Raw genomic sequence first — 24137 nt, forward strand, 5'->3', positions numbered from 1 at the left:
TACATTATTATACGGCTGGCAAATACATGTAATGAATTAGGAATAGTAAAGGTTAAACAATTGCCTACACTGGAAAAAGGAAGGGGGGGGTAAATAAAAAAATTACATTTCTGGCTCATGAAGGTTTCTGCTTCACTGGTTCTCCTAAGCCAGACCTATTTATGACTTGTGCAGCCATTCCCATCCCCAAAGTTATCATGAAAAGCATCACCAGTGGTCTAGTGTGAGATTGAGAAGATAGCATTCACTGTTTAATGGTTGTAATTAAATATAAGACTACTGACGTTTTGCATTTCAACCACAAGATGTCGCTGTTTCTTAACACAGCTGAATAGGTTGCCAGTTTTCATATTGATAGGAAGTGTGGTTGTTCTGGAGAGGAAACAGGAAGGAGGAGAGCAGACATCTTGCAAAGACTGTGTGTGTAAAAGAGAATCCATTCGCATCCAAGGGTCAGCGTGTTCCTAGAGACTCAGAAGCTGTGGCTGAGTGAAGCTGACAACCATCCAAGGTAGATCCTGTCCAGAGGAAAGAGGATTGTTGTCCAGAAAGGCTGAGAGAAGCTGAGGAACGGAGAGCTGTCTGTCCTGCAGGACCTCATGTTTGCTGAAGAGACTTGTTGCTGTTTTTCAGTTTAAAGACATTGATGGATCTAGAACAAGACCCGGGTCAGTAAAATCGTGCACGCACCGCATTATAGGATTGGCGCCTGAAATACCAGAGACTGAGATTATACCTGCAATAGTTAGTAAGTTAGGGTCCATGTATGTGGCAGGTCATAATAACCAATCTTGAAAAAGGACGCTGTGCTGACCTCTGGGGTGAATGTATTTAATGTGTTTCCTTTGTGTTATTGTTTGGAATTTTGTTTATTGTGATAGTATGCAGTAAAGTACTTCCTGTTTTATATAAATTGGTGTCAGTGGGCTGCTTTTCCCTGTTTGTGACTTCGCTGTATCCTAGAAAGCCCCCGGTACACGGCTTACACTAGTGCAAGCTGAAGCAGATTCAAAAGGAGTGCTAGCTGTTACAGAAAGAAGAAATAAGGTATATTCAAATAAAAATGGATCCGAACGTAAACCTAGATGCTAATTTTATTTGAAAATGTATTTGATTGAATATAAACCAAGGCCACAAAATTTGACTATTACTGCTGCTAACTATCAAATGATCATAAAAGTGCCCAAAAATTTTGCATTTATGCATTATTGTAGGCCACCAGTAGATGGTGCTGTCTCCTAATGTAAAGTATGTAACAAACTCATGTCATATGTTTTAGTTTGTTTCACACTTTACAAGGCACAGCACATCTACTGGTGTTAATGTTTTTTGCATGTGTATGTTCCATAGGTATTTCTTTGTGTTTCATTAACCAAGAAGTAACCCTTACTGTCCCTAAAAGGGGCCATCCAAAATTGTATTTTAAGACTCCCTGGGGTTCAAAATTAGAATTCTACATCCATACTGAAAGTCTAACCAAGTGTCCTTATGCTACTGAAAAAAAAAGAGTTGCCCAGTAGAGTTGTAAAGTAACATATTACACTCAGCAGCCAACCTGCTTAGCTCACTTAATCATTAAATTGTTCATTAAACAATCATTAAATCATTAAACAGTAAATTGGTCAATTTTAGTATCTGTCCTTAGGTCTCTAGAGTACGGTAATATTTTACAAGTCAAGTGATTTCATTTTATGTCCTATCTGACAAAAATCACAGAGGTGATTTGCTCTGAGAGATATCAAAAGCAAAAGCCTCTCTATAAATAGCAGAATAAATAAATAGCTCTTCAGTCATTCTGTCACCTGTCATATCATGTAGCTACAGTTACTAGATATTTATTCCTCAGCCCCATCTATTCTGCGCTGAACAGAACAGCTGATCATGGATAAAACCCCTAGGCAAAATGTTTAAAAAAGGCAAATGTCTTTAATATTGTGATAATTGCTTTTTTAAATAAACACTAGCTAAATCTAAAGTTGAGGTCAATTTTTTAGATGCAATGGCCTAGTATTTGCTAGTGAGCACACTTTCAGGAATTGGCATCATAGGGCTTAACTTCAATTTATTATCTATTTATGAACATCAAATGTTTTGTTAGGACTTACAGAGGTTTTTCCAGGTTTGAGAACAATTCTATAAAAAGATTCCAACTAATTTTTTGAATATAATACTTGCACTTTCTCTCATTTCCTGTATTCAGGTCTCAAACTGTTGTACTGTCTCTGAAGCTCTAGATGTAGTAGCTCTTTCTCTCGTTTCCTGCACTCGGGTCTCATGCTGTTGTACTGTTTCTGAAGATCTAGATGTAGTAGCTCTATCTCTCTTATCCTGTAGTTGTGCCTCACGCTGTTGTACTGTCTCTGAAGCTCTAGATTTAGTAGCACTTTCTATAATTTCCTGTACTCGTGTCTCACGCTGTTGTACTGTCTCTGAAGCTCTAGCTGTAGTGGCTCTTTCATTTCCTGTACTAGTTTCCTGTCTCCGAAGCTCTAGATCAGAGGTCATCAAACTTTTTTGGTCACTAGGCCATTTCAGGGTTAAGCAGGAGCACACTAGGCCAGACTCCATCTAGAGTCCCGCCCTAATGGCTCCACTCCCCGCCAGGAACGCCCCCTAAAGGGAAATCCCTCTCCTCTGCAATGCATACGGAGGAGAGGGAATGTTTCCTATTTACCCCACCAGCGGAAATGTTAACGCTGGCAGCAGTAAATTGGGAAGGGAGCCACAACACAGAGGCTCAAGAGATGCATACGGCTTCAGGGCTCTGCTGGCTCCGGCTCCAGTATTTTGTCCTGGCTCCACCCCGGTTTGCCGGCCGGATCAGCCAGGGGCCGTCAGGCCGGAACAAACTACCAGCTATGCCGCATCTGGCCTAAAGGCCGGAGTTTGCCTACCTCTGCTCTAGATGTAGTAGCCTGTAGTCGGGCCTCATGCTGTTGTACTGTCTCTATAGCTCTAGATTTAGTAGCTTTCTTGCACAGCGTGGCAAGTCTTCCATTACTGTCCTCAGGATTTCCTTCGGTGTTGTTTCATTTTTTTTGCTTTTGAATGCAATCGGCCAATTGCCTTACGTTATCTCGAAGGCATTATCATAGGCCAAAAATGTAAGCAAAAGGCACACTGTCACTGAGCAATACATACACACACAAATACATAATTACATACATACATACATCAATACATACATGCAAATAAACCTCTGACATATACCACATTGCTGTACAAAGAGCAGCGGTGCACTCACACGAGTCTGAGTCATATGTCTAGCAAGTTTGGTTTAATGTCTCGTGTCTGATATGCATTTCTGAGTGATGGTGGAACATAGCAAGTTTGGTTGAAATTTTCCTAGTGATCACTAAACATAGCTCTGACATATAGCCCAGTGCTGCACAAAGATCAGCGGTGCACTCACATGAGTCTGAGACATGTAAGGGTAAAACATCCTAGCCAAATGCATCTGATATATACAAGTGTTCAATATTTCTTATCTTGTTCATAAATGACCTTTCCAAAATTAATTATATCTTTTTACGTTTATCCAAATACATTCATATTACTACTTGCTTGTCCCATAACCTTTCTAAGACTTTCTGCCAAGAACTTGTATAGATTGCACAGCATAACTTAATATTGCTACAGACTGCAGCTCTGCCTTTAAATGTTACAACCTGAATAAAACATGCATAAAGAATTGCTGAGTTGTAGCTGGATATCTGTAATCAATCTTTAGTGAGATGAAATGAAATATTCATACATTATTTTCTAGTAGTACTTGCAGCCTGCCTGTTACATAGATATTTTATTATTTTTAAGTAATAAAGATGTGAAATATCTACGATGTAAGCATTCAGTTGTAAAAAAAATATTGAACACATCCTCTAAAAATGTCAATGTGCCATTTAGGAAGAGAACTATGATATGCAAAAGCACTGGTAACATCCAGGAATGTTTTCTATTTGCTTGCATTGTAAAACAACTGTTTATTTCTATGCCTAACTCCCATTCAGATATATATATATATATATATGAACACATATACATATTTAGGAAATTTGGCTATTATGCATGCGTCTGTTTCTGTCTGTCATGGAAAAACTTGTATAACTTTAAGTTTTTGCTAATAATATTTGCATACTTTCTAATGATACCAGAGTTTGAATTATATTAAAATGATTAGGGTTAACCAAAGGGGCACCAAGGTGCCACCCAGGCCCGAGGAGAGGGGGGTGCGGTCGTTACATCACTCCAGGGCCTATAAAACTCAAGGGGGCCCACGAGGCCCAACGCATCCCATAATTTTTCCTATAATTCGAACATTTATCTATTTAATTCATTTAATTTTTATTGTATTGCAGCAATGTAGTGTACAAGATTGTAAGCGTTGAGTGAGTGCGAAGCAATAGAAGGCTGTGACAATGACAAAATACGTTTGAGTGACATAATACGGTGCATTCAAGATTCAATGAACAAAAACTTGTGAAAGTGGCTATTAACAAGTGTTCTCACGTGTTCATTCCTAGATTCATTTCCCGACGAATCCCGGGAGGAAGAAGAAAACAGGACACGAGCCATGCTGATTCATCGTGGACTGCAACAAAGACTTTACAGGACAGTGAAGGAAGAAATAATTGCACAGGTAAAGTTCCCTTTAAATGCTGCAATTGTAGCATAAAGGACCCACTGAAATGGCGTGCTTTTTTGTATACATTATCGAGAGATTTGAGAATATAAACGGCCTGACGGTTAGCGGACTTTATTATTACATTTATACCTTTACATACTTATCTAAATGTATTAGTGTAATCTATGATTGTTAGAAATAAATAATAATATACACACATACATGTGTGTAGAATTTTGTATAAGGGTCCATACACCTTCTTTGTACCGGGGCCCGGATTTTCACTCGGCTGCCCTGGTGCCACCACACATATTTTGCATTGCAAGCACTGTCAGGAGAATGGATTTTTTTGCTTGGTTTGTAGAAGATCTAGTGGCACGAGAACTGGAGCATAACTTTTTTCAAGTACATATCTCACTGACATCAATGATCTATTTAGCTTCTACAAAAACTTCTATGTAACAGAGCAAATTATTTCTGCAACCAATAGAACAAGACACTTTATTCACACAAGTGGGGCAACCAAGGGGACACTGACCACCAATGTAATTACAGACCGCTAAGTTTAACATATATAGTTGAGAAGATACTGGAGAGTTTGATTGTGAACAACTGTTAGCCCTGTGGGTCGTGCCGGCGACGCTGCTCCTAATTGCAGGCAAGGGGGCCGGGTCCTATCTTTCAGGTAGAGTAACCCCACTACCTGTGCTCTTAATCTTTGAGGTAACACATACACACTCTCTGTTTCTACAGCCTATGGCTGGATCTCTGCAGGTATTTAAAGGCACCTCCTACTACAGGAAGTTGCCTGAGCAATCTCAAGGTTTTAGCCTGTCTAACTCCTAGTGCAAAGGTGTTTCCTCTGGTTGCTTTGCTGTGTACCAGACCTCGGATTACATTTACGGACTTATGCCTGATTGCCGCCTGACCCTGACCTCGGATTACGTTTATGGACTTTCGCCTGATTGCTGCCTAACCCTGACCTCGGATCTTGTTTTTGGACCTTCCCTGATTGCCATCACCCTCATGCTTGCACCGAGTACCCTGACCCCTCTGGTCAGCTGCCACTGACCTGGGGGTTGCTCTGGAGTGGCACCTGGCAGCTACCCTGTGGCCCAAGCCTATCCTTACCATCAGAGGCTCTAGTGAAGACCAGGTAGCAGCTTAGTTACGCCCCTCCGGAGCATACCCAGTCAGTGGCACAGTGGGTCCACACCCACGTGCATAACAACAACATAGCATTTTTGCAAGAAAATAATATTATAATAGATGAATAGTCTCAGGTCAATAGAGATGTACCCTAGGGTTTAGTGTTGGGACCATTACTGAGGTTTAACATCTTTATAAATTTTATAGAGTTTGGGAATAAAAGTACCATTTTTGTGCTTGCAGACAACACCAAACTTGGTTTATGTGATTACTTCTTACAGTCTAGGGGGAATCTGGGAATATTGGACAGGATCTGTGGGTTTTGGTAGACAATAGACTTTATAATAGCATTCAATTCCAAACTGCAATTTCTAAGGCAAAATTCTTATTCTCCCTTGGGAAGAGGTGTTTAGGGGGCATATAATCACCCTATATAAATTTATAAATGGTCCATATGAAAAACTTGCTGCAAAATTATTCACTTGAAAGTTATTGTAAAAAACAGGAGGAGGAGCATGCTTTATGTCTGAAGGAAAATAAGTTTAATTTCTGCATACGGAAGATATTCTTCACAGTAAGGTGCTTGAAAATGTGGAATGCGCTCCCTCAGAAAGTAATTTTAGCAAGTACTACAGATTGCTTTAAGAAAAAGCTGGATGCTTTTCTAGAAATACACAATATAACTGGGAAATACATTTTAAAGGAAATGATATTAGAGACTTTTGATCTGATTGCTTTAGGAAATCAGTAAGGATTTTTCCCCCTGTTGGAGTAAATTGAACAATGGTTTATATGGGTTTTGCTTCCCTCTGGATCAACTGTGCATTTAAATTTCTATCTAGAACAGTGGTCACCAACCTTTCGTACCTTACAGACCGCTACATTCCCAATTTTTAGTCCAGCATATGTGCGGGGAGCCGTGTGTCACTCAAAGGGGAAGGAACATCCCCCAGAGTGAGCTGATGATGTTAGAACCTGCCCACTCTCCCATCACAGGCTCGGACCTGCTTGCTAAACATCCAGGGGGACAGTAGCGCAGGGCTGTGGATGCAACAAAAGTTGTGTCCATACAGGGGACATGATTAGCTGGATCCTTTTCCTGACCTCACTGATGATGTCTCCCGTACTGACACAACTTTTCTTGTGTCCACAGCCCTGCTCTACTGTCCCCCTGGATGTTTAGCAAACAGGTCTGAGCCTGCGATGGAAGATGGAGGTGCACCAGCCAGGTAATTTTTCTCACAGACCACCAAAATCTTCTTGCGGACCACTGACCACCGGTTGGCGACCAATGATCTAAAATATGCAGGTGTTCTAGTATGTTTATTCCTCTCGTGGTTGAACTTGATAGTCTTTTTGTCTTTTTAAAACCTGACAACAATGTAACTGTAAATATGTTTCTGGGGGACTATATGGACCACTAAATGAAAAGGTGCTCTAAAGATTCCTAGTGTTCTGAGGGCAGGTACAATGAGCAGCAGAAAAAGTAGGCACTACAATGACCATCAATATGAGAGGGTAATGTACTAACCACTAATGCAACAGGGGTACTACTCTGACTAGCAAAATAATGGGAACACTACACTGAAGAGCAATGGAAGAGGGTACTACATTGACCACCAAACTGTCCAGAAGGGGAAGCTGGCAAGGAAAAGGGTTTTGTATCCCACCCCCCTGCCCAACCCTGGTTAACAAGGATCCCATTTAACCTTAGTCAGATCTCCCATCCTGGACATGGGATGGAATTTCCAATTATGTCCTTTCCCAAATGTGTAATTAGTCCAAATATGGGCAATTATATACACAGAAAACTCTAACGACATCACTGCCCATATTTAGACTTTTTAGAATTTATTTAGATATTTATATATATTCTAGATATTTAGAATTTAACAAATGTTGTCAAGAAAACCACTTCCCCAACACTAGGTACCTAAAACCATGACGGAATCTATAACTTCTTCAATGCTAAACACTGTTTGAAAGGCCCCATGCTCCCTAGAACATTAAAATTCTACCAAGCACATCTGGTAGTTGGGTGATAAAGTTGTCATCCTATGACCTGTTTAAAGCGAAAGATTTATCACACGAAAATGTGTTCTATCTAAGTGAACTACAATTGGATGTAGCAAGACACAGCTCAAGAACACATCCAGCATCATCTACGGAAAACCATGTGATAGACCTCAATGACTTGTGGTCAGAAGGAAGGATATGTACAATTGTTTATTTTTATGCATGGTCATGTACTTACACAGAAAGTGATAGCAAAGTGCATGGTAGTGGTTAAAAAAAGGAGCTGAGAATACTTGAAACGTTTCAGTGTTGATTACTAGTTTGTAAAACACAGCACAGGGTAATTTTTGGAAAAAGGTTTATTGGTACTTTAGGTAAACTTTTTATAATGTTCTTCTCATTTGTGTTTGTGAAAATGCATTTGGGTATTTTGTACAATGCATTGTATCGAAGTATGCTTCGTTTTCTTCAATATTGATAACTGCAAACTAATTTTCTGATGAAAATGCGCTGATGAAACTCATATTTCACTTCAGTGAATATAATGAGCTATTTTATCAAACTGTCCACATGACACCATCTTAGAAAAATGATAAATTTAGTAATTTATTCACTGAAATTCCATTTTATGTTAAAAAAATAAAATGGAAAAAGTCACGATTATACCTAATAGTTAAAAGCAACTGAAAGATGATAATAGTAAAAATTGTTTTACATTTATAATAAATGACAATATGTGCAGAAAACTAAATGCAGGTTATTTATAATAGGTGTAAAATTCATTTTTAAAAATGAGAAAATCAATAAATATACCATAAAACCAAACACTGCATATTAATTTATATTTGGAGCCTTTTACACTTAACAAGGATGAAGTAATAGCCAACGCAGCCCAATGACTGTTATGAAGAACGGTATTATAGGTGTGAAGGCCTTCGGTTTGACAAGTGGATAATGCTTAAAAAGCAGAAATATCACATGCTTCATAGTATAAATGAAGGCAATTTATGAAAAGAAACCTTTGCCATTTTTTCTATATATTTTCACAGTATTATTGTATTCTTAAAGGCAACACATATTCAGTGACAAAATACTAGTTATCCTAGGGCGCAATTTATAAAGCAGGGAATCTCGCATTGCCTCAAACATTCCCTGATGGGAATCAGTTACTGTCATTCTACTGTAAATAAGGGAATCTACAGGTTGGGCTCTACTATGTGGGACCAATGCAAAAGCAAAAACATTTTGGGAAATGATTGTACAGAGGGAAGAGGCTCTTTAGAGGACAACAATAAAAATACACAAATAAAAAAACATATTCTCATGCTCCCTGAAAATACCAACCTGGCTGGTATCCTCTTTGCAAGAAAATGCTACAAGCCTGTATCCCAATTCCCCTGCTTTGTGAATAGCAGCCTACATACTTGAGGACCCCACCAAAACACCTTCCAATGTTGAAGAGCATGTGAGCTTTTATTCACATAGTAGGTGTGCTACACACCTTGTGGCCCCCTCTTGCTGTTTTGACTTTTTTCATCAGAATGGAGATAAAAAGTGATTTAATGCCTTTGAACTTGACATGGTTGTTGGTACCAGATGGGCTTGTCTGCGTATCTCAGTAATTCTAGATGAATTGAGATTTTCATGCAAAACCATCTTTATAGTGTATAGTGAGTTTATAGAGAATGGTCAAAAAAAGAAAATATCTGGTGAGGGGCGGTTTTATATGTTAAAATGCCTTATTGATAACAGAAGTCAGGTGCCTTTTTGGTGCAAGCTGAAAGAAAGACAACAATAACTCAAATAACCTCTCATTACAACTAAGTATCTCTGAAAGCACAACCTTAAAGCAGATGGGCTAGAGTAGGAGGAGACCACACCGGGTGCCATTCTGTAACGCAGGGGTCAGCAAACTTTTTTGGATACTAGGCCATTTCAGGAGGTCAAGAAGGCACACTAGGCTGGACTCTCTGTGAAATCCCACGCTGATGGCTCCGCCCCCTACCAGGAACACCCCTGCAGGGAAATCTCTTTCCTCCGCAATACATAGGAGGAGAGGGAATGTCCCCTTACCCAATGGTGTAAGTGTTAACGCCGGCCACAGTAAATAGGGAAGGGAGGGATAAAAAGCCAGGATTAGGCCGATACACCAGTGGGGTGTTAGGTCGGAACGGACTACTGGCTAGGCCGTATCTGGCCAGTTTGCCAACCTCTGTTGTAAGGTTACAATGAGCACCTGAGACTACAGTGTGAAAAGGCCTACTAAATTGGACAAAGGAAGACTGAATAAATGCCTTGTCTGATGAGTCTCAATTCCTTGTCATTCATGGTGGGTTCAGGATTTGGCATCAACAACATGAAATTATGGATCCATCCTGCCTTGTATCAATAATTCAGGCGGTATAATAGTGTAGGGGATGTTTTCTTGTCAAACTTTAGGCCCCTTAGTACCAAATAAGCATTGCCTAAATGGCACTAGTGGCTAGTTAAGCGAAGGGCCGCATGACAGAGTAAGAAGGGAAGGCAGGAAAAGCAGGGGTAAAGTTAAAAAAAAAAAAAAAAAAAGAGAGAGCGGGTAAAAGAAAGTGCGGGAAATTTGAAAAATAATAAAAAAAAAAAAGGCCAGGAAAGAATAACTTTTTTGATTGGGGGGTTATTGGTGCACCCTCCCACCCTGTTTTTTGGAAGTAAGGTTTGGGCATTTGTCAAAGCAGCGGGGCGGTTTTTTACTAGGTCCATGAATGGGTTAAGTTTCTGGAAGAAAGGGAATAAGGGGGTAGGGCCTATCAGGGGATGGGCTCTGTTTCGTTAGTGGTGGTCCTGCAGGACACTTGGTTGTTGTGAGGGCTAGGTGTTAAAAGGGCTTATCCGCTAATTGTCCCCGAGGCGGTGTGATAGCGGCTGGGGGCCTGGTTAGTGAGCGGAGGTATTTGGTAAAAAGGTTTAGGATGGGAGGAATTGTTTCATGGACCTAGAAAGAAAAACAATGGCTGGTGGATTAGAAGGCTGTCATGAAAAGTTTGTTGTTTGATGTTGTACATATGTTGATGTATATATAAAAGTATGTTATTATATACAATGGTTAATAAAATGAGCTGCTATGGCCAATTTATTCCAACAAATGGTGTTGTCTATTTTAATGGGAAAGTTGGGTTAGATTGGGGAAGGTGCAGTTCATGGCTTCTTCTGCTGTGCCCTAGTCATGTTTCAGCACCTTGTTAAACCTGAAAGCAAAAGGCGGCTCAACCCAATGCTGGCAAGATGAGCCAAGTATAGCAGCCAGTGAGTGTATAATATTTATAGTATGTGCCAAAGCATGCTTTTTTCATTTTGGATAGTGCAAGGAGGGAGTAAGACCTATATCAGGTTTTTATTGCTTGGACCTAGTGGACATTACTAGGCAAGAGGCTTACAAAGTTATTGTAATAATATATTTATAGTAATATGATTATACTTTCACTGTGATTTTTGAAAAACTACATTTGCCTTTTAATAATAATAATAATGCTTTTTAATTGCCTATTAATACTTCATTTGTGACATATTGTCACTGTTCAACGTAATAAATATATATATACTCAGGGGCTTTGCATCAGTCTGAAAACATTGAAAGGTGAACTTTTTTTTTTACTTGTGACCTGTTCTCTTAGGTCACCCTGACTTCCCCTGCAATGCATTATTAGGGCCCATACAATTGATTTAGAATTTCCACAAGTTAAATTTGCAAAATTAGTTTATTTTCACAAAAAAATCTCAACTTGCAAAAATAGAATTTTTGCTGTGAAATCGGCTAAACTATTAAATACTAAAGAGTCAGCAGTCTGCTTTTCTGCTGCTTGGCCTAAAATACTATTAGTTCAGAGCATATTGGGGTAGTGGGGTCATCAACAGCAAACCAGAGGCAGTGGGTAACATTAATCAAGTAGCCAGTTGTGTTAGATTGGTTTTTGTTGATGTGTGGTGTTCTGATAGATTAGATGAGGTATGGTTTATATAGAAACATGTTTAACTCAATTTTCTCTTTTACAATGTATTTGCATTTTACAACATGTTGTTTTGTTTGGCTTGACATACTTTAACTTTCCTGAAAAGCAGAAATTTGTTGAAATGCCTGTTCTAATAGGTGTTTCTAATGTTCTAATAGGTGCTTATACTTAGCCACTCTGTAATCTAAGCAGCATGACACGTTTGCAAATGGAAGATGGATAAAAGAAGAGAGTTGAGAAGTTGAGAGCAACATTTTAAAGAAGAGTGGGTTAAACTTCCTCCACAACTATGTGATAGGCTAAGAAAGTCATGTAAAAAATAAAGTAATCTTCAAAGTATTGCCACACATGGTGGTTCTACAAGCTAGTCAATCAGGGGGTGTACTTTGTTTTTCACACATGGCTTCTCCATCTTGGCTTGATTTTTGTTAAATAAATATTTACACAATAAAATCTATTGTGTGTTGTTTTACACCCAAACCAATGCAGAGATACAAAGCCCAATGAAGAGACCCGAACAAGTCCTGCATGGTTTCCTGATTTATGTATTTCGTGAATTGTAAAAGATTAGACATAACCATTGTAAAGTCATTTCACACAACTGTATTCTGTGCATCAAAATTGTAAAAACTGTTCTAAACTCACAGCAATCCATTATATCCGAACATGTTTCTAAAACATCCATTGTTCTGAGACTGAAGCCGTGTTCACATTGAAGGAAAGCACTATTTGTAAGTCAAATTACCATATACTGAAATCCTTTATCATTGTTCCAATTCTACAATCCTATGGGTGAATACAATTGTTTAGAAAGGGAATAATACTCAACTCAAGAAGGAGAAAATGGAGGTCTGCAAACTGGAGTACAAAAATTAAACTTCTTTAATATTCACAGACAACTGAATCCCATTGTCATAAAAAAATGCTTTGGTTATTACAGGTAAGATGACAAGTGGTCGGGTCTTAGTCCTAGGTAAAATTAGGACCTAAAAACCTAAATGGTGCTACACCCCATTCCCTGCATGTGATAAGCAGGGTCCTTCTCAATCCTTCTCCACATGAGGGATGGGAGGTGAACAGTGCTCCATGTAGTACCAGTCCATGCTGCATTACATTGTGAGCCCAGGCTATATGATAACACATCCCTATGGCACATTTCCATGATGGACTGAGCTTAGAGGTCTTGGTTAATGTAAGTACTAAAGCATAGAAAGGTGAGCAATGAATTTTTGTTTATGGAGGAACTCCAAAAGATGGAATTTAGACTTTCAGAATAGCCATAGCTATAAAAACAGCTTGGATATACGCCCCAGAGCTCTTACCAAGACCAAAAACACAGGCATTTGCATCTACGACAAGATGCCTATCCTTTATTAGTATCATATGTTTATATTTTGATTGACATGGCTAGTACACTTTAGTTTATCTTTGATTGCTTTGCTTTTAAAATGTTTATATCAATGGATGAATACAAAGCAAAACTGGAAAAAATGCTTTTACATACACTTTAATGAACGCTTCTCTAATTGGAAAGAAAAAGACTTTCTACCTCCTCCGTCTGTGCTAATTGTTGTAACAATTTTATAATAGGTGTTTAAAAGAGATTAAGTATTTGTAATGATAGCAGAAATTTTGCACAAAATTTGCCCTATTGTCTTTTCAATAATCATAAACCTAGTCTCGCACTGCACAGGCACAAGATTAGGTGATGAAGCCGCTGTAAATGGGGAACAAATGGGAACTGTGCATGCGTGAGATTGGCAAATTTTTTAAATGTAGGAAAATGCCCCTTCTGCACATGCCCTATGTCAGACATCTGCAGAAGGAGCAGCAAGAAGCCTCCTGGGATGTGTGATGTGGGGAATCCCAGGAGGCCCTGCGCTCCCATTTTATGTTTATCGCTAAAGGGAAGGGGCTACACCCTTTTTTTTTTTAAAAAAGGGGTTAACAAAAAAAAATAATACATTTTACTTTATATAAAATGCAAAGTAAAAAATGTTGGTGATATGTCCGCATTAACAGAAATAATCAAAACTGATATTTGACCTTTAAAGCATGTAAACCAAATCACTAAAATGTAATATAAAGTTAACTTGGTATTGTAATTGCAAAATTAATTTATACAAATATACCTGCAGCTTTAATTCAAATAACCCATCTTTAGGCACTTCCATGTATATATATAGATAGAGATACAAGTGGCTGCTTCAGCATATTACTGATATGGTCCCACTGTTGTCACCATCATGAATTCTGCACTGAAAAATGCCATGCAGTCATTGCCAGAGTGCATTCAAGTAGAAAGAACGGAGCTGCAAAGAGGCTGAAGTAGTTTAGCAGAACTGGGATTTAACAAAGGAAGAAAAAACTGAATTAGGAGTTTTTTAGAATATAAAATTGGAAGTTATATGTAATACACAATGCTTGAGGCAAACAAAGAAAAGTTACTAATTCTGCAGTCTAGGAGACCCTCAAATTTCACATTTGGAATGGTTAAGCAGCACAGATGGAACTATATTTTCAGGCAGAAAGGAAAGATGAGTTTTTAAAATACTGTGAGTCAGCTGTTAATGTATTATACCTAAGCAGGGGTAAAATGTGTTTAAACATGGGAGTTTGTGAAAATGTAGATGCCTGGGGTTAGAGTTTAGGTATTCTTTTATCACTCCCTCGTGTGTCCTCTGCACACAATTAACAGGTTTGCTGCATGTCTTTTATTTCACCTTACCTCAGTTTGCTACGGTGGAAAATAAGATATTGATGTCCTTGTCATTATAGCTGAATATAAGGCTCATGCATCATGTTACCGTAAAATTGGTGTCAGTTGACTCTGCTTATCTAGAAACAAATTAATCCTATGTAATACATTAAATAAAAGATGAAAGCCTCATCAAACAAAAAGCAAAAAACATGACTGCTTGCAAATTGTATTCATATCAGCGCACGACTCTGATTTAAAGCAAACCTGTATGCAGAACTAGCAGGTCAGACTGACCCTATGTGTTGTTTGTAGGCATTACGTGAGTACATGGAGCCCCTAAATTTTTCTAAGCAGTTTCTAAGTACTTACCAGACTCTACATTTCACTATAACTGCATTGTATAATACAAGAGGACAGTGCCTGTGCTTCATTTACTAAAAACTGAAATTTGCATGGACTTCTTAGAATCTTTTGGGCACAGTAAAGGGCCAGAGAGTTAATTTAACATGTTTGATCTTAGTACTGATGAATGTTACAAATATGACAGTATATAGATCATAGGCATATGGGGGGGGGTCTTACTTTAAAAGGTGGGGTAGGGTCCATACTTTTAGGTTTTTTGTAATAAATGCTTCTGACTGCTCCTGTCAGTGTTCAAGGCTCCATAAGTCTATGTAAGAAGGGTTACTCTCTTCAGGTATGGTTTTTTATCCACCCAATGATGGTGGAGTTAGGCCAGTGGGATGAACTGGGTGTTGATAAAGGTTTGAAACTATCTCCCAGAGTTTCTCTTCTCTCTCTTCAATATTCTACTCTGCCGAAAGTTCTTTCCTTGCTGGGCTCCTGAGCAGATGAAGCTATGTTGGTGTTATCTAGAAGAATACACAGTTAGGGTAACTAAACTTAATCTCATCAGCAATTTTATGTCAGTGCTCATCCTAGTTGCTGTATACATGGCTGCTGATATCTACTCTCTTTGCTCTTCCAGATCCAAAGTCTTTTAGTTTCAACTATTGGAAGAACATTGATGACTAACATAATCCCAGCGCCCGGATTCAGTCTTGCGTCCTACAGAAATGTAAAAAATTATAATAGATAGATAAAGTAGTTTTTTATCAGGACAGATTAATTAAGTCTCTTCAACCAAAAAAAGTGCACCTGCTATTTTCGTATGTTACATTTGAGCATAGTAAGGTACATCTGGTCCTTAGTAATACTCAAGCACATTCTTAATTGTTTTTTGCAGTTTTGTTCTGTAAGAAGAGATGTCATCACTCAAGTGTTCCTGCATCAGCAGTGGGCTTTAAATAAATATGACCCTGCTTGGGAGTGCAAACCACTAAGAATACCACTTCCACAAGTATATTTGTTTGCAGTAAATTCACTTTATAGGACTCTGTTCATAGGTAACATTGCATACATAAGTAGTGAGTGCAAACAAGCATCATGATGAAGCTTAACAGAACAGAGTGCTCTACCCTTTGTTTTACTATATAGCTCCGGACTTGTGCTTTCAGCTGATCCATATCCTTATTGTTTCTCTGTATCTAGTGGTATTCTTGAATATATTGATACCAATAAATAAGAGCAACCCCCCCCCCAAAAATAATTAATTCAAACAGTGTCCATAGATAAACTAAAGTGCATAACTACTACTTGGTTCTGCATGCTGCCCATGTTTTTGTGCCACTTGTGCCTGCCCATCATTTTATTTCTGGACAGCCACTAAACTTGCCACCACCAGTGAAGTAAGTGATTGTGTGTATGAATTTATGTGCATGACAATAGGGGGTACTTCCATAATGGGCCTTGATCCGAAAGGCCCTGAAAAAGATTAACCTAGTATGAGGCCCAGAGGGCAGCTCTATATATGTGTAAATAGTGTGTTTTTGTTTGCATGTAAATCGGTATGTAATGTATGTTTATTTAGAGCGTGTGTTTGTGTATGCAGTGTGAGTGTATGCAGTGTATGGGTATACAGTGTGGGTGCATGGGAGTTCTGCTGCATTCCAACAATAATGGCATGGTGGTGAAATATATATGTGGCACTGTAATAACACTGACCCTTGCATTCAGTATGTTACACAAACCTGCCCCCATTACAATGAGAGCAGATCCCCTCCATATCAACCCTTGCCACAGGGGCAAGTCAACATCCTTATTAATGTTACATATGCAGTTATGATATCCCATAGTATTTGTTTTAGCTTTGAAAAAACCAACATAAATTCATTGGCAAACAAAGGAACTACAATACTCAGTCAGGCGCTCCCAGCTGACCATGCAAATTGACTGTATGGGCTTTTCTAACTGTATGTTCCTGGTAATGCATTTCCTGGACCAGGTCAAAGCTAGAATGATAACCTAAAAATGTATGCAAACCCTATAAAACCATTTCACTTTTTGTGTGTGTTAAAAATTCTATTGATAAGTGCCCAAAAATGCTGTTAGTCTAGCTAAAATCCTGATAAAAGCAGACAAATTTCTCTGCTGCAATAAAATCTCAAACAGTGCTATAAAATCTGGTTACCTCTGTGGAATGGCATATAGCCCCATATGTTGGCCATTGTAACAGTACATTGTATTATAAAAAAAATCTGCTGATTGAACGGGCCAAACCTTGCAAGATTTATTATCAAACCCAAGGTAGTCCCAAACTATAAATTTATCTGCTAGTTGTGTGCCTACATTTGCAGACCTTCTGTCCTATGATACTGTCTAAATTGGCCATACACAAATCCAATCCTAAATAGGTTTTAAAATATAAGATATAAGGATGATCAGGTTTACCTAGCTCCCTTTCCTTAGTCTCAAAAAACAAACAAAAGGAGGCTGAAAAGCAGCACCTAGATATAACAATCCCCTTAGGAATTCTTTGTTGTACACCTAAATCACATTGTCTATAAATATTTAACATTTGCTTATATATTCTGCAGTTTTACAAAGCGTGAAGTTTGTTTATGAAAAAAACTTTCTAGCCCTGCTGGGCTTTGTCATTTAATACTTTCTCTTCAATAATTTCAATCACATTTTTAGATACAGATTTCAGCTCACCAGGATAGTACAGGTAAAATTTAAATGGCTCATAAACTCAGAACATATGACATCAAATTTGATTTAGCGGCCTTTTAGCTGCAAGAAACCTGTACGTATAATTCTAACGGCGCGGTCAATAAATATATGTTGTTGTATTTCAGTTTATGCAAATCTCTTCTGAAAGTCATAATTTTAAAGTCACTCTAAACTTCTTTAACAGTGCCTACTTTTTATGTGAGTTTCTAAACTTATTTTTACCTCCTCTGCAAATTAAAGATACCCAGTCCAGTGGAAAACGGAATTTAAAGGGCCTAAAGCTGGGTACACACAATTTTGGTCGATGGAAAGGATCTTTTACGATCCTTTCCAACCACTAAGGACTGCACGATGCATGAACAAGTGCTATACATATAGCACTGTTCTGCTCTATGCAGAGGGGAGGGGGAAAACGTCAGAGCAGAACCCTTCTGCCCACTCTCCCCCTTCCCTTGCATTAGGACCGTTTGTTGTCCATCGTCCTTGGATCTGCCGGGACAGTCGTTCGGACGATGGACGACCGGCGCTGTATACACGCCAGATTCTTTGTCCGATATCGGCCCTGAGCCGATTATTGGGCGAGAACCATTGGACATGTGTACATAGCTTAGGTGCATTGTTTTGTTGACTTTTGATATACTTTGAAATAGGGAGTAAATTAGTTAAATGAGTATTTAGAATGTTGTTATGTCAACATAAATGTCTTTACTGTTCAAGTATATAGTGTTTTCCCATAGTACTGTGGGGAATATCTGACTTTAAAGTACTGTGGGGAATATCCGAAAAAAAAACTCTTCACTAATTATTTCCAGGTATCCTGGGTATTCTAGCACAGTGGCTCAGAGGTTAGCACCTTTGCAGTGCTAGGTCCCAGGTTTGAATCTCAGCCAGGGCACTATCTGCATGGAGTTTGCAGGTTCTCCCTATGTTTGCGTGGGTTACTTACCACATTCCAAGAATGTAGTTAGGTTAATCTGCTTCTCCCAAAAATTGACCTGTATTAAAGACATATGACTATGATAGGGACATTAAAGGGACAGTTAGTGATATGACTATGGACTTTGTAAAGCACTGCGTAATATGTTGGCGCTATTTAAAAGCTGTGTAATAATACGAGGGGGTGCTGAGAAGTTCCTGGCTTTGCCCCCTTCCAGATGAAATAAAAAATGAGTTTGGGAACATATGACAGTCTGATATCTTAGTATGTAACTGTGCCAATATCAGGTCTTTGCGATTCTTAAAACTGTTTTTTCTTTCAGTGAGAAGCTGTGATGGCAGAGGCACAAGCAAGTTTCACATTGTTGGAGTTGCGGGCCGTCATGAAGTTTTTGTTTCTCCAGGGAAAGTCAGCAAAGGACATTCACACTGAGATGTCACAAACACTGGGGAAGTGTCCTTCCTACAGGACTGTAGACGGTATTCTGTTGGTGGACTACCTACCTCAGGGCTCTAGTATCACCGGAGAGTATTATGCTAACCTTCTAGACCAGCTGAAGGAGGCAATTAAGACGAAACGCTGTGGAAAGTTGACCAAAGGGATCCTTTTTTTGCAGGACAATGCACCTGCGCACACGTCCAACGTTGTGGCTGCCAAATTGAACATCCATGGTCTCCACTCACATCCCCCCTACTCACCTGACCTGGCCCCTTCGAAATATTTTCTGTTCCCGAATTTGAAGAAACATATGAAGGGGCAACGTTTTGAGGACAATTCTGACGTCAAATATGCTGCTGAGAGTTGGTTTGCGGCCCAACCAAAGGACTTTTATTTGAACAGTCTAGAAAAGCTGCAACTACGCTGTACCAAGTGCGTCAGCCTAAGGGGGGAATATGTTGAATAAATGTGTTATTTCATAAGTCTGGCTCTCTTCTTTCTGGGCAAAGCCAGGAACTTCTCAGCACTCCCTCGTAATTTAAGAAATAGGTTTTATGTACTCTGTCTCGCACTTGGCTTCATTGTTACACCTTGCGACTCTGGCTCAGTGAAGTCTTCAGATTCCTGGAAGCCAGAGAGTGCATGGCTATGAAATTGGTGGTCAAAGGCTTTGTTAGAGGTTCACTGCCTTGCAGGCAGCATGGGAATACATAAGGTATTCACCAGAACACCCCTCAAGAAGTGATGAGTCAGCAACTTTAGTGGCTTCTGGCCTGTTTTGCTGTAGGAAGCCATCAGGCTTTGATGTAGGAAAAGTTGACAGAAAGCAGGTGGCAGGAAAAAGAGCAATGAAAAGAGCAACAAGAACTGAACAGGTATTGATGAAGTGTCAATGGTAATTAGTTAAGCCAAAAAAATTACATACCTGTAGGCAAGAGGTAGTTGGAAGTTCCAGCAACTTTCTCAAAAAATGATCAATTCAGCCTTTGTAGACATTGTAGAACTGAAAGGATATGGTCCTGGTCAATATAATGTGGAGGAGACTACAGCAACACTGGGTAATATAGTTGGAATGTGGCAAGGCCCATGATTATCCCAAAAGTGACTTGCAGTAGAACTAGGGAGGAGATGGACTTAATACAACTAACATCTTGACAGGTTTGGTACAAGTCCACATACCATAATTGAGACGATAAACTATTATGGAAGAATATGGGTGATCCAGCAAACCTGGAATGGGTTTCTTTAAAAAAAAAAAAAAACAGATACAGGTTTGCTGGATCACTTAGGTTCCCCCATGTTAATATATACTGTATCTAGCATGTTTGCCTTGTAGCACTAGAGTCCCAGGTTGGAATCCAGCCAAGGCACTATCCACATAGCTTGCAAGCCCACAGTTGTCATCACGGTGTCCCAATAAGCTTTAGTTTTTCACGGCCACATATAGTGGATTACACTGAGATATAATCTCCCCTCCTATTGTGTGAGACTTTCCCTACTGCCTGGACTGTAAGCTCTTCGGGGCAGGGTCCTCTTCACTGCCTTTGTCACTGTCTGTCATTTGCTACCCCTATCTTTGTACAGCGCTGCGTAATATGTTGGAGCTATATAAATCCTGTTTAAAAATATTAATAATTATAATAATTCCAAAATCTGCACCTAGATGGCACCAATAACATCAGGGAATATAATTGTAGTTCCCTGAAAGGCCCCGTGTTACTGCCTGATAATAGCATAGTACAGTGATGTTTGAAGATGTTCTTCTATTGATAACACAGGTCAACATGTCATTTTCATCAGATATAATTTTATGTGGGCATCTAGACTAGACTGCTCTAACTGCGATTGATTTCATTTATCATCATGCCTAGAAATTGCCTTAATGATCCAGAGAGTTTCTGTTACGTGTGTGGTTCATTCACGACGAAAGCACAACGTCCCCAAATTACCACAGAACTAAAAAAGATATACAAATTATATTTCCTCTGTCCACTTGGTGACCAGGATAAATCTTGGGCTCCCCATGTCATCTGCACCAGTTGTTCCAACGTGTGACTGGCTAAATCGGCGTAAAACAGTAATGCCATTTGCAATCCTGATGGTGTGGAGAGAACCACGAGACCGTCTAATCAACTACTATTTTTGTTGCGTCAACAAAAGTGGATTTTCGGCTAAAACTAAGCACAAAATTGTATATCCCAGCCTCGATTCTGCAATTAGGCCTGTTCCCCATGATGATTTATTGCCACTTCCAGTACCGCCACATGATGGACTTGTTTCACGGTCCCTCCCGTGACTGAGGTTAAAAGATCTATAAGACCGGCTGCACGTGAGGTTATCTGACAGTCTCTTTGCTTTCACTTGTTTCAGTGTTGTTGGTAATGACCACATTACTATTATCATTACTATTCCTCCATTTAGCCTAGCCTTACACTTCAGGTCAAATCTCAGGTCAAATCTCATGATCTAAATCTCTCCAAAGACCAAGCAGAACTTTTTAAGGCTTTAACAGAAGCAATTGCGTGCAAGGGGTGTAACTGTAACTTACTACAAAAAATGAAATCATAACATGAAAACACTCTTCACTAGTGATGGCTCGCTGTGCTACTGTCATGATAGAAATGCACTCAGTTTGTCACAAGAGCCTGTTCCATCTGAATGGCGTATCTTCATTGATTCCTCTAAAAGAAGCTTGAAAGCAGTCGTACTGCATAATGGTAATTCCAAACCAAGTTTACTGATTGCCCATTTATTTACCTAAAGGAGTCCTCAGACCAGTTACCACTTGAAGCAATCCAGTATAAAACACACCTGTGGAACATCTGTGGCGATCTAAAGGTTATTGGCTTGCTGATGGGAATGCAAGGAGGATTCACAAAATATTTCCTCTGCCTTTGAAGCAGCCGATCTACGGGAGACCATTATGTCAAGAGTGATTGGCTACCAAGAGATATCTATAAGCCCGGAACAAGCAGTGTCAAGTTTCTGTCTCTGGTTGATCTGCATAAAATATTTCTGCCACCACTCCATATCAAGTAAGGCTTGATGAAGAAATATGTAAAGGCCATGGGCAAATCACACTCCATGGGTTTTCATACCTTGTTGAAAAGTTTCCAAACATAAGCAGTGCAAAAATGAAGGAAGGGATTATTATAAGGCCACAGGGACAGGTCTGTTTTGCAGGATGATGTTTTCAAACAATCTCTCCCAGCAGCTGAGCTAGAAACTTGAGATGCATTTAAGTGGCTATGCAAAAATTCCCTGGGCAACCATAAGTCTCCTGCATACAAGGAAGGAGTTCAGAATCTGTTTGATTCATACCAGAAACTGGGTTGTTGCATGTCATTAAAAATACATTTCTTTCACTCACATCTAGAATTCTTATCGGAAAATCTTGGTATGGTGAGTGACGAACAAGGAGAAGGTTTTCACCAGGACATTCCGTTAATGGAGCACCGATACCAAGGTTTCTGGAATGAAAGTATGATGGCTGACTACTGCTGGATGATATACCGCGACAATCCAGACAAAGAGTACACAAGAAAATCATACTCTAAGCATTTCTGAAGAAACAATGGTACCTTACTGACACTGTTCAGTAGATCTATACCACAGGGTGCCTTATTTTACTTCATACTGAAGATGTATGCAAGGGGTTGTTTTTCATAAAAATGTATTTTTATAGTATAATATAATAGTATGAGTATAATAAAGTTTGAAACACAAAATCATGTCAAAATAATAATTTAAATAAATTAAAAAAAAAAAACATTTTTAGTTTTTTAAAACATTAAAAAAAAATATTATACTTATATTATTATATTATACTGTAAAATAAATGTTCATGAAAGACAAATGTACTGCTTTTACACATATAAATCCACTATATTGCATTCAATAGTTATTTTGTATTCAATGCGTTACAAATAGATTTGAATTTCACCCCATGCCCCGAACGGAACATCCGCACGCACCGAATTCCCGGTGACTCATCGGATGCAGAGGATGCCGGCCGGAGGAAGAAAGAAGACGAGGATCGCAAAGGAGGACGCCGGTAGATCAGGTAAGACTGCATTTACTATTGTTTTACATTGGTTTAGCTACCCCGATTGTGACTCGGGGTTACCGCTCTTAGCAACTTGTTCAACCCGAGTCACACTCGGGGTTACTGCTCGGGGGTTATTCAATAAAACACTTTTATTGAATAAAATTTTAAAACACAAAAACATAATTTATTGGAGTTTTAAAAGGGAGGTACTTTATATATTTGTCAGAAAGCATGAAAAAATCATTGCCAAAGCTTTTTAACGTGCACCTAAAATATTTTCCAAACAAAAAAGACAACTCTTTTTTATAAGGTAAAAATTACCTTCTTTTTTGGAGGGGGGGCTTTAATACTGCGGCGATAAAGACAGAATAGGAGTGAATTGGTTACTTATGCCACACATTCCAGGAGGCTTCTGATGTATGCAGAAGATAGAAGAATGGGGAAGAAGATATCGATGAAGCGTCGGGATGAAGGAGGATTCCAGGATGATGCGGATGATCTTTTTTTTCATTTACTTCCACTGTAAATTGGCTTATTTAGGGAAACATCTCCATCAAACGTTTTACAGGGTGGATGATGTTAGAAACCCATAATTTTATATGATATCATGCTCATATACGTAACTAAACGTGAAATGAAGGGCAAAACATATGTGATATATCTATCTTACTTGACAGAATTGATGTATTAGCATATTGTTTTCATTCTCTATTTCTGTATGTATGATCATATTTGAATGTATGGAATGGTATACATCGCATAACTATATTGTTGGACGTCACATCCATCGGGCGTCACCACACACACACACACACACACACACACACAAATTTACACTCATGTATTCTTATTGAACTGCTGCCGTAACATTCTATGAAGATTTTTGAGTAAATACACAAGCTTTTTATGATACAGAAGAAGACAATCCTGTTCTTAATGTGCCCAAACAGTAATTTATCATAATACTTTTTTTTACAGATGATGTAAAAAAGTTGGATGAAACAAATGTTAATGTGTCACTTTAGGAATTTTCAACAGTTTATACGCTGAATTCCTTATTCTTTCTGACCAACATTCAAAGAATCTATCTTTTAAAAACATTATAAACTAAGGCTACCTGCACAATTGCAAAAATTGTCATTGGAAACAAACAATAATGACTGATCGTC

The 24137-nt window shown here is 38.9% G+C and overlaps 1 long non-coding RNA gene across 1 annotated transcript; it reads left to right on the plus strand.

The window, feature by feature from the left end:
- Positions 1–228: 228 nt before the first annotated feature.
- On the plus strand, positions 229–19362 carry LOC140332154 (uncharacterized). Its single transcript, XR_011921038.1, has 3 exons — positions 229–748; positions 4521–4636; positions 18805–19362. It is a non-coding gene; the product is annotated as an uncharacterized lncRNA (long non-coding RNA).
- The last annotated feature ends 4775 nt before the right edge of the window (positions 19363–24137 follow it).

The sequence above is a fragment of the Pyxicephalus adspersus genome, chromosome 5 (genome assembly GCF_032062135.1).
Source record: "Pyxicephalus adspersus chromosome 5, UCB_Pads_2.0, whole genome shotgun sequence".
Taxonomy (NCBI): Eukaryota; Metazoa; Chordata; class Amphibia; order Anura; family Pyxicephalidae; genus Pyxicephalus; species Pyxicephalus adspersus.